At 36.8% G+C, this 12692-nt stretch overlaps 1 non-coding gene across 1 annotated transcript; it reads left to right on the top strand.

Annotated features, from left to right (window-relative positions):
- The first annotated feature begins 11787 nt into the window (after positions 1–11787).
- Positions 11788–11914, top strand: LOC141569800 (U6atac minor spliceosomal RNA). Its single transcript, XR_012493593.1, has one exon. It is a non-coding gene; the product is annotated as a U6atac minor spliceosomal RNA (small nuclear RNA).
- The last annotated feature ends 778 nt before the right edge of the window (positions 11915–12692 follow it).

Raw genomic sequence — 12692 nt, 5'->3', positions numbered from 1 at the left:
GAGCCCCTGACGGGCATCCAGAACCAGCCAACATCTCAGCCAACCCACCAACAGACCAAAAATGCATAAGTGGGTCCAACTGGCATCATATAACACAGAGATGAGCCATGGCACCTGAGACCTACCCAAACTGCCAACCCACAAAATCATGAACAAATAAATGGCCAATGTTTTATAGGACAGTTTGTTATTCAGCAACTCAAATCAATATGTGCTTTTATCTAGCAAATTTTGCTTCTAGAAATAACCCTATGCCCTATCCAAGACATATGTGTTCATATATATATATATATCACTACAGTGTTTCTAATAAGGATCAAAATACAAAATATTGAGGACTGGTTAAAAAATTATGGCTTATCTTTCTGTCTCCTGTCTCGTGTCTTCTCATTGGAAGAAATTACAGTTTAGACTGCAATTTCATCAACTCTAATAAATTAATTTATGGGAGGAGAAAAAAGGGAAAAAAAGAAAAGAAAAAAAATTATAGCATATCCATGTAATGGTGTGGGGACAGAGCCCCAGAGAGCAATTTCCAGGCTCTCGGCCTCATGTGGAAAGGTGCTGGCTTGGGTAGTAGTTGGCCGTCAGCTGTAGCCAGTTAGCCCACTGGCCACTGATATAAGTGCGGCGGCTGCGTTGGGGAGTGGAGTTGAGGAGAGAGTCGGTTGGCAGGCAGAAAAGTGGACAGCAGGTCGTGTGTCGTGTGATTCCAGCCTCCAGTGAGACTATAGTGGTATGACTCCCCTACTTATGGCTCCGTGGGTGTTCCTTTTTGGCCTCACCATATCCTGCGTTCTTATGTGGGGAGCGGGAGCTGAGACCCCGCAGGCCGCCCCGCATGACAAATGGAATACTCAGTAACATTTAAAAGGAATCAGCCAGTTCTCTATTTATATATGTAGAAAGATGTCTAAGGTATACTGTTGAGTGAAAAAGCAATGTTCAGAACAGTGTGAATAGTTAACCACATTTATGCAAATAGACAAGTGTAGACATACATGTATGTGTTGTATACATATAGCAACTACCCTGAAGGATGCACAAGAAGCTATTAACAGTAGTTAGCTAAGGAGTTGGGCTATAAGTTGATGGGAGAAAGAGGACTTTATATACTTTATTCCTTTTAATTTTGTGACTTGGAGTGTAAATTACTTAAATAATGCTAATTTAAAAATAAATGGAAATGAAGACAAACACAACTTGTAACTATTGCACCTGCCTCCAGTCACTACTTGCAACACATTCTGTATAGTACCACCGCGTTAATAGAATTATAACACCCTTTGTTATTATGTCACTCCTCTGCTCACCAAGTCTCAATAACTCTCCACTGCATAGCAATGGTCTTCAAAGTGAAGTATGTTCTATTTTTATATTTTAGGTCAAATAGTAAGTAAGAAAGAAAAACTCTACTAATATTGAATACATGGATATACACTGATACCCTCACTTGGTGTTAATGTGACTGCCTGTTACATAAGGGAGATAAAGTGTCCTAACGAAAGAGCAGGAGTTCCGCCATGCAGAGGAGTTTATGGTGGTGTCCTGGCTCATTCTTTTAGCTTTCTCCTGATTACAACTATTGCAGTTGAAAAGGTTAAAAAGATTGCATAAACCGCAATTACTTTTGCACCAACTTAATAATTCCATTTTCTGTAAGCCCAGTTAAGTTGACTTGCGAATTTTCAAAAATCTATCTTGAAATAAAGAAACTTCTCTTTCACTGTCTTTCCCTTTTATTGTCTTCTTTTAATTCAATGTAGCTATCTTTTTCACGACCTTATTTTTCTACTTAAAATTATTTTCTGAATTTTATTTTAATTTTTTATTTTCAGTTACAGTGGACATTCAGTATTATTTTATATCAGTTTTGGGTGTATAGCATAGTGGTTAGACATTCATAAAGTTTACAATGTGATCCCCCCAATTAATCTAGTACCCACCTGGCACTATACACAATTATATAATATTATCGACTATATTCCCTCTGTTGTATTTTACATCCTCTTGACTATTTTGTAACTAACAATTCTGTACTTCTTAATCACATAGCCTCCCAACCCCCTCCCATCTAGCAACCACCAGCTTGGTCCCTGTATCTATGACTCGATTTCTGTTCTGTTTGATCATTTATTTCGTTCTTTAGATTCCACATATGAGTGAGATCATATGGTATTTGTCTTTCTCTGTCTGACTTATTTCACTTAGCATAATGCCCTCCAGATCTATCCATGTTTTCACAAATGGTAAGATTTCATTCTTTTTATGGCTGAGTAATATTCTGTTGCATATATGTACCACCTCTTTTTTATCCAATTGTCTATTGACTAGCACTTGGGTTGCTTCCATATCTTGGCTATTGTAAATAATGCTGCAGTAAACATAGGGGTGCATATATCTTTTCGAATTAGTATTTTGGATTTCTTTGGCTAAATACCCAGGAGTGGAATTGCTGGGTCATAAGATAGCTCTATTTTTAATTTCCCAAGGAAACTCCAAACCATTTTCCACAGTGGCTGCACCAATTTGAGACCCCACCAACATTGCAAAAGAGTTCCCTTTTCTCTGCATTGTCACCAATGTTTGTTGTTTGTTGACTTATTGATGATAGCCATTCTGATAGGTGTGAGGTGATATCTCATTGTGGTTTTAATTTGCCTTTCTCTGATGATTAGTGACATTGAGCATCTTTTCATATGTCTACTGGCCATCTGTATGTCTTCTTTGGAGAAATGTGTATTCATGCACTCTGCCCATTTTTAATTGGATTGTTGTTTGTTTGTTTTTTGTGTTGAGTTGTATAAATTTTTTATAAACATTGGATATTAACCCATATTGGATGTATCATTGGTGAATATCTTCTCCCATTTAATAGGTTGTCTTTTCATTGTTTCCTTTGCTGTGCAAAATCTTTTTAGTTTGATATAGTCCCATTTGTTTATTTTTTATTTTGTTTCCTTTGCCTAAGAAAATATATCAGAAAAAAATATTACTAAGAACAGTGTCAGGGAGTTTAGTGACTATGTTTTCTTCTAGGAGTTTTATGGTTTTGGGTCTTACATTTAAGTCTTTAATTCATTTTGAGCTTTCTTGTATATGGTGTAAGAAGGTGGTCCAGTTTCAATTTTTTGCATGTTATCTGTCTAGTTTTCCCAACACCGTTTATTGAATAGACTGTCTTTACCCCACTGTATATTCTTGTCTCTTTTGTCATAGATTAATTGACCAGATAGGTGTGGGATGAAATAAAGAAATCTTTAAAAATTGGCAAGTAACTTTACAATATTCCTTCAAGGAAACTCAGCTTTCAGGCTAATACAAACAACATAAGCACAAATTAATGGAAGACCTGGCACATTTCCCAATCCCGGTACAAGCTCTTAGTCAGCTATATTACACTGTAAAAACAGTGACTGTCTAATAGATCTGACAAAGAGTTGTTAAAAAGGAAAAAGAAGAAGAAAGTTAACTCCAGAGTTTCAAGTGTATAAAATCATGTGATACTCATTTCAATACTTGGCCCAAGTTCACTTAATAATGATGAAAATTTTGAAGCCTCTGCTGAGGATTCTCAGCTATTAACGAACTACAAAATTTCACACCCCACTCAGAATACACTTGTTCATTTGTTCTGATAAAATGACTGAAATAATATATGGAAAATATGAGAATAAAACAGAAATGCACTCTTTGTCAGAAAATACTGTTGTAGAATGCACAACATTCTACAACAACACAGAGGATTCACAGAGGACTCTCAAAATCCTTATGCTGAATGAAAGAAGCTAGATACAAGGGTACACATGGTATAATTCCAGGTATGTAAAATTTTAGAAAATTCAGACAAAAACACCAGTGGTTGCCTGGGGCCAGAGTCAGAGGTAGGGATGAATTCTAAAGGGGTTCAAAAGAACTTTTGGGGCAATAGAAATGGTCTGTATCTTGGTTGTGGATCCATGGCTTTATGCATCGATCAAAACTTGTACATTTTAAATGAATTCAGTTTATTGTATGTAAATTATATTAAATTAAAGTTAACTAAAAGTAAATATTAGAAAATATACTAAATTAAGTACATGAGAAGGAAAATAAGCACGTGTTAGGTGCTGAAGATATACTAGCGATTTGTAACTGTCTGGTCTTTCATGTTGATTACAGATTTATACAGGGGAGGTGGCTAGAAATAAAATAATCACAGAGAATTACAGATTCCAAAGAAGGACTAGGAAGCAAAGTGGAGATCCTAGGAGCATCTATACTGAAAGAACTTACCTTACCGTGTTTCCCCGAAAATAAGGCCTAGCTGGACAATCAGCTCTAATGCATCTTTTGGAGCAAAAATTAATATAAGACCCGATCTCATATTAAAGTAAAATAAGACCAGGTCTAATAATTTTTGCTCCAAAAGACGCATTAGAGCTGCTTGTCTGGCTAGATCTTATTTTCGGGGTAGTTCGTGAAGTCAGGGAAGGAAGGTGAAAATTGGTCCAAACAGATGGGGAATTGTGAACTTCTATAACCTTTATTAGCTATACCTCTCATTTGGCACATGGCAGAAACTTTTAGTGTAGGACTGTTAGGCATAGATATCTTCACTCCCTACCTAGACTATAAGCAACTTGAGTCCGGAGCCCATATTACCTATTTCTTTGTATCTTCCTCTTTCAATACGTAGAGAAGAGTGTACATAGTAGGCACTTCATATTTACCAACTGACTAATTTGCCTACCTGCCAAAAAGAATAGAGGCATCCGGTGTTCCCTCCTAAGGAAGCCAGTGGCTATGAGAGGAAACAGGATGACAGGTGATCTGCCATTATTGTCCCATCCCTTTCTGAGGCCCATATGCACCACGTCTCTTGCTGCTCCTTGTTGTGTCCTATCCCCCAGCCTGCTTTGAACACACTGTTTGGGGGAATTTTTAAGGTATCTCAGGCTCCTTTGCCCGACCATTTTCACTTCACTTTTTTTACTTCATAAATTTGACCTGTGCTTTAAAACTAGGCTTTTGTCTTCTGACTCAATCAAATAATTTATTCACTTTGACAGCCTTGGACACATGGCAAGGGCTCAAGAAATATGTATCAATCAGTTGAAATATCAACCTCAGCCCATGAAAGGGCTCGCTCTATCATTCTAGAGCATGAATTCAACATTTATCTGAAACTGAGCTGAAAATAACTCTCCCAAAGTTGTGCTGTGAGTGCCATCTTTAAACAGCCCCGGATTTAACCGTTACCACATACAGCTTTTAATGGCCAGTCTTTTGGATTGTAACGGCAAGTCTACATGTCCTCTGTCTTAACATGCTGTTTCAGGTCACTGTTTGGTCAGGTTGCTCCATTGTGTGAAAATTGGCCATTAACACGGCTAAAAATAGAGAATTGACTCTTCTACAGGCACATGACTTTGGAAGTATAAATATCTGAAAATGGTTGATGTCCTAGAACAAAGAGAATATCTCAGACTTGAAAAAAGAATCTCCCAGAAAGTGCTGGGGGAATTTTTTTTTTTTAAAGCTACAAGTCAGCAGACAGGCCGTAAATGGGATGGCCCTCAGCATGACCATTGATTAGTTTAGAGACTAGTCATTCAATTAAAAGGCTTTTGGTGGTAGCTCTACTAACTTAGCCATGTTCTTTACAAAAAGAAAATTAAGAAAAAGCAATGGAATACTTTGTGAAACTAATAATTATGTAAATTGCGGTGTAACAATTATTTCTTATGCAAACAAGGGGATGAAAATTTAGAAAAGGATTGATTTAGTCTATAAAACATAATTCTATACTAAACATGAGAGTCTCTCTTCAGTCCAAAGCCATTATACTTTAGAATACTGACAAGATATGCTCAAAGTTAATATAGAGGGAATCCATAGACCTCCAGAACTTCAAATCAAGGAACATTGCACCACCAAAACTACATCGATGAATCATGTTATGAGGTGTAGTTTGTGCTGTGGCAGACCGGCTATTATTCATGTCACTGTGCTGTATTAGTCTCTATATTGGAAAGAAGACATGAAATCTAAAGGCAGCCATTTCTGCATGTAAGAAATCAGAGTGATGGTGTAATGGGAGAAACAGTAAGTAAAAAATGGCAATAGCCAGTCAGGAGAAATACTTACTTTTGCTAGGAGGCTCCAGGAACCACAGGAAAACTAGGATTTCCTGGGTTACCTTTATGTTTCAGATAATTATTCTCTTAGCCACTTTGTAAAGTGTCAAAGGATTCATTGCTTTCAAAATGTTACTTATTTGTCCTTATTGTTTCGATAAGGATTATTTTCCTTTTCTTGAAAAGTGCTTTTGCTTTTGTTATCTTGTTTAGTTCTCACAACAGACCTAAGAAATTGGCAGGAAAGGCATTAGGAATAGAAGCCCCTAGAAACTACCATGTTTCCCTGAAAATAAGACATAGCCGGACAATCAGCTCTAATGCGTCTTTTGGAGCAAAAATTAATATAAGACCCGGTCTTATTTTACTATTATATAAAACTGGGTCTTTATAATATAATATAATATAATATAATGTAATGTAATGTAATGTAATGTAATGTAATGTAATGTAATGTAATGTAATATAATGTAATATAATGTAATACAATGAAATACAATGTAATGTAATATAATGTAATATAATATAATGTAATATATAATATAAGACTGGGTCTTATATTAATTTTTGCTCCAAAAGATGCATTAGAGCTGATTGTCTGGCTAGGTCTTATTTTTGGGTAAACAGGGTAAGAACTTGTCTAGTGTCATCAGCTACTATGTGGATAAGCAGGGACTCAAACTTACGCTTACTGACTCCAAATCATTTTGCTAAACTGCAGCTCTCCCCCTCCTTTTTAAACATCTTTAATCTAGTTATTAGAATGCATTTGCTCTGATTCCTGGGTTCTGAAAACTTTCAAAAGCATTTGGTATGTGGGTTTGGTTTTGTGGTTACAGAATGGTCAATAATTAGATCAGGCAGAGTATCTGAACTCTGTTTTTGGACAAACTGAAGCCTCAGGTGTTGTGCCTGGGCTGTAATCCAAAGGGTGTAGGGATCTGGCCTTTGTTCTACAGAGTGTTGAGTGACAGTATCCAGGGGGAAACCAAACCTGAAGCTAGATAAACATATAATCCAACCAAGGACTGCAAACAAGAGAGTGAGGCAGGTGAGCAGAATCTAGGAACGATAAGGTGGGATAGAGACCTGCAATACAGCGCCAGAACAAAATGGATGATGGAGAGTTGAAGGTGGAGCTTAGAGAAATTTACTGAGCTTCTTTTTAGTGCAGCTGCAGCCTTGACAAGGAGTGGGCCAAGAGTTTTTAAGGGTGTCATGCTGGCTCAGATACATAGGCTGAGGATAGAAATTATTTCAGAATGTAAGCTGCCAAGACACCTATTTTTTTTCTTTTAGAATCCAAAAGGGGAATGAATGCATGCCTGATTTTATTTAAGGATATAAACTTAAAAAAAAACACACCACACACGATATATTCCAAAATAATAATTTATTGAACATTTGTATAGAATTAATTGCACATTAGCCAGTCAAGTTTAAAGAATCATTGTACCCTTCCCATAATATGCTATCATGCAAAATTACCAGAACAATATAATATTTCAGACACAGTTGAAAATGGATTGTGACCATTAAGGAGATTAATTGGCCAGGATAATAAAAAGGAGCATTTTAAATATAGAATAATAAAACCATATACTTTCCAGTGATTTTTGACTTCCGAAGAACATATTTGGTAATTGGAGAAATTCAAAGTGTAACTCAAATATACTGACTGGCATCCTGTAGGACATCCACTTTCAGGAAACCATTTACTTCCGTGGGTTCAGCAGAGTGCAATGCATTAAAGAGAGGTTACAAGTGTATTCAATTTGCATGTATAAAAACTCCTCAGTAATTCCTATAAATAGACCATCATGAATTTACAGCAGGGAGTTAGAATTCAGTTCATTTGTAAAGTGTAGCAAGAATTTGGTAGTGTCTTCTCAGTGGAACCAGATCAACTGAACCAAAATCAAACTTTTCCATTGAATCAGGATGTTTGGCCATGTTTTGGGCCCCAAATGACTGTTTTCTATTAAGTGCATGCACTTTTTTTTTTTTTTTTTTTTAGTGATACACTGTATTTGGTTATCTTTGAGCATATATGACCTTAGTGCAATGATTTAGGTGACCTGATCTAGGGAATAAGATGAGAATGCTGAAAAGGTAGAAATACAACTAAGAATGTCTAATAGACATTCTCTATTCTATGAGAACCGTGGCGCTCAAACTAACTATATCATAACCCAGATATACTGTGAAAATTCATTTCCAGAAAAAAGAAATAATAATACAAAATCCAGTTATAGAGCTAAGCATTAGGTTAAACCATATGAAATAACCAATTGATAATCATTTTTTTAACCAAGAGAAACAGTGATTTCACATGGTACAACATGATATTGCCACAACGTAGTTCAGTGTATTGCATCAATTATGTACTGATTCAATTCACTTCAAACTTACAGGCACATATATTGTACCAGGATTTGTAGGAACATAGCAACTATAAGGAAAACCTCATAAGAACAAGTAGAGAATGAAGGTAACACAAAGCAGGAAAGAAATTTCAAACAGAGGGATAAAAAAAGTCTTCATGGAGGTGCTGAGAGTTGAACTGACCTTGAGTTTTGATAAAGAAACATGAGAACAAGACTGCAGATGGAGGGGATAAGATCTGCAAAGACAGAAATGCATTGGGATCACGTCTAGAACAGAAGCTGTTAAGTAGGTCTAAGAAGCAAGATTGATAGGAAGATCAGGTCATGTTTCTGAGGATATGGACTAACATGGTAACTAGTTTAGGTTTTATTCTTTGGATCCAGCAAAGTGTTTGAACAGGTGCATGACATGATTGGAGATTAAGAAAGTACGCTGGTGATAGTCTGAAGGATGGAATGGAGGGAAATGAGACTAGAAACAGAGAGATGACTTAGGAGGCATTTGTAGTAATATTAGGAAAGAATGAGGGTTTGAATTACATTAACTTGACCACAAAGCACATGTCAGATGCCATCAATATTATAGTCATATAATCAATAGGAATTGGTGACTACCTGGATGTAGGGGATGGTGAAAGGCGGGAATGGTTCAAGATGTAGTTCAAGATGACAGAGAGTAACTGGCATAGTACCATTAAACAAAATGAGGAAATCAGGAGAGACAGCATGTTGCATAGGAGTTTATAAGGCAATGGTGAGTTTCATTTAAAAACACTGAGTTTGGGACCAGCCTGGTGGCTCAGGCAGTTGGAGCTCGGTGCCCCTAACGCCGAAGTCTGCTGGTTCGTTTCGCACATGGGCCAGTGGGCTCTCAACCACAAGGTTGCCAGTTCAACTCCCACAAGGGATGGTGGGTTGCGCCTCCTGCAACTAACAATGGCAACTGGGCCTGGAGTTGAACTGCACCCTTCACAACTAAGATTGAAAGGACAACAAATTGACTTGGAAAAAAGTCCTGGAAGTACACACTGTTCCCCAATAAAGTCCTGTTTCCCTTCCACAATAAAATCTTAAAAAACAAAACAAAACAAAACAAAACACAAAAACATTGGGTTTAAGGAGGCTAAGGAATATTTACCCCAAAATATCCACCCAGACCTTGGTAAGGTTTGATCTGGAGCCTAGATGAAAGATGAATGGTGGAGATGGAAGTATAGGAAGTAAATACAGAAAAGGGGAGATGAATATGCTTGGGGGAAAGAGCCAGAGGAGAATAATAAAATCAAAGAAGTGGCAGGATATATTTCTTTCTCTAAACTACAAAAAGAAAATGAGGGAATGAGTGAACAAAGAGAGGATTTCAGAAATGGAAGGGAAGGACCTCAAAGGAACTCACGAGAGATGGCTTTGATCTTCTTGGGTCTTTGTATTAGGTTGGTGCAAAGGTAATTGTGGTTTTTGCAATTATTTTTAACCTTTTAAACCACAATTACTTTTGCACCAACCTAATAAAATTTGAGATGAGAGTAAGAGGAGCTAAGGAAGGATTCGGGGCTTGACATGGGTGGGTAATATTTAGAAGAGTCTTTGCATGAAAGGCATGCACAGGGGCATCTCTCCTAACATGTCATACTAAGGAATTGACATGAAATATTCAGATATCTTTATCTGAGAAGCAGTTTCAATTGTTAACGAATACTGCCTGTTTGTTAACTATAAACACTATAGTTAGTCACTTTAACATAACAATGAAATTAACATAAAATAACATGGATTTAATTGTACTGTAATTAATTTCATTTATACCTCAAGTGATTTTTTTGAGTGATATTTCTAAATTGTTCTATCTTTTGAAAAATTCTTTGTCATGATGCCTGGTTTATTTTTCATTTTTTTTACCCCACACATCACGTGATTTTTCCATTCACATTTCTTATACTATTTATGATGCAGGTAAAAAAATAAATTCTTTCCTGATTTTAATCATTTAAAAAATTGACCAGACTTCACTTTCATAACAAAAGCTTGCAATATTAATCTCTTCTTGATTACCACATTCCTCAAGAACCCAGCTGTTGATTTAAGTTATCTGGATGGAATGGGGCATTAAAATATTAATCTGATTTTGTTGGTAGTAGTTAGATTGCTGTTCTACCCTGAAATGATCTGTCACAGAATTTCTGAAAAGTCCATTGAAATTCCCAGCTTAGTGCATTAATTTTAACTACTTGAGCTTCAGAAATGAGTGGCATGTTTCTTACTTCCCTATCATTGCTGCAGAGGAGGAATTTAAGACTGTGACACTTTACAATAGGGCAATAGTCAACTTAACCTATGTTGCCATCATTACTTTTGGTCGACTTGAAAAAAATATCAAGAAATCACAATTTGTGCCAACGAGTAATATTATCCTTCACTATCAGAATCAACACTTTCCTGTTGCTTCTTTTTTCTTTCTGAGTGAAATTCTTGCACCTAGTAAGCATTAAATAAATTATTATCAAATGGTACAGGCAGCTAAGAAAACCAATTCAGTGGTTTAAAGTAATACATTTACTCATGGAATAATATATTATAAAGCCTTGAATCTGTTGAGGGATTTAGAGATCATTTAGTCTGAATTTTCTCATTTTAAAAATGGGGAAAATTATGCACAAGGGTAGAAAGGGACTCTTTCAGGTCACACAGACAGTAAGAGATCAGAATATATAAACATGATTCTCATAAAACAAAATGAGGTTAGATTTTCTTTTATTTTTCAGAAAAGCTAAGTAAATGAAAAAAAAACTAAGGTTTTCCTTATCACTAATTTTGTTGACCATCTCTGGAATATATGACAGTGAGATCTAGGAGCTCTATGGTGAAGTTTAGAGACAGTGAATGTAAGTCATATCTGAGTAACTGAAAATATTGGCTACAGTGAGTCTACTCAACTTGGCTGTCTTACAGATGCAGATAAAGTTGTGCATATGATGTAATATACAAACAAGACCATTTGGGGCAGATACTGTGTTATCCAATGTAAATGTGTACATATGAATAGGAATAACACACTGTTTTTGCTTTCAAGGAGCATTTTGTACCCCCACCACACTGAATACAGTAAGTTTCCTGGCTGATTTGACTGATTTGGTGTGCCTCTAACCCTTCTCCCCAAATGATTGCTGTAGTTTGCAATTTGATGGGAGTGTACTGCAGATCTGGATCTTGGTCTGCCTATAGGAAATATGCTACTGATCACATATTCAGATGGTACCTTAGAGCTTCTTCAGTTGTCCTTTGTGTGTTAAGACAAGAGAGAATGTTAACAACCCCTAGGATAAGGATACAAGTGATATTAGTGGCCTTTTCAACCAAATGGTTTCAAGGAAGTGATTTCAACAGAATGGTTTCAAAGTAGTGATTTCAGAAAGTAAATTAAGAAATCAAAGCAGTACAACTCTCTGAGTTTCAGAATTCCCATGATAGACTGTGAGGAGAACAGTAATGTTCAAAAAAATGTTTTTTTGGCCGGCCCGGTGGCTCAGGCGGTTAGAGCTCCATGCCCCTAACTCCGAAGGCTGCTGGTTTGATTCCTATATGGGCCAGTGGGCTCTCAACCACAAGGTTGCCAGTTCAATTCCTCGAGTCCCACAAGGGATGGTGGGCAGTGCCCCCTGCAACTAAAATTGAACACGGCACCTTGAGCTGAGGTGCCACTGAGCTCCCGGATGGCTCAGTTGGTTGGAGCGTGTCCTCTCAACCACAAGGTTGCCGGTTTCGACTCCTGCAAGGGATGGTGGGTTGTGCCCCCTGCAACTAGCAACGGCAACTGGACCTGGAGCTGAGCTGCGCCCTCCACAACTAAGACTGAAAGGACAACAACTTGACTTGGAAAAAAGTCCTGGAAGTACACACTGTTCCCCAATAAAGTCCTGTTCCCCTTCCCCAATAAAATATTTTTAAAAAAATTTTTTAATTAAAGTTTATTGGGGTGACAATTGTTAGTAAACTTACATAGATTTCAGGTGTACAATTCTGTATTACATCATCTATATATCACATTGTGTGTTCACCACCCAGAGTCAGTTCTCCTTCCATCACCATATATTTGATCCCCTTTAAAGAGCGGAACTTTTTATTTTTTCAAACAAAATTTTGTATAAAAAAAGCTCAGTAGTTGTATAAAACAAGTAAAAGCAGAAAT

The sequence above is a fragment of the Rhinolophus sinicus genome, chromosome X (assembly GCF_036562045.2).
Source record: "Rhinolophus sinicus isolate RSC01 chromosome X, ASM3656204v1, whole genome shotgun sequence".
NCBI lineage: Eukaryota > Metazoa > Chordata > Mammalia > Chiroptera > Rhinolophidae > Rhinolophus > Rhinolophus sinicus.
This window is presented reverse-complemented; position numbering and strand designations above follow the sequence as displayed.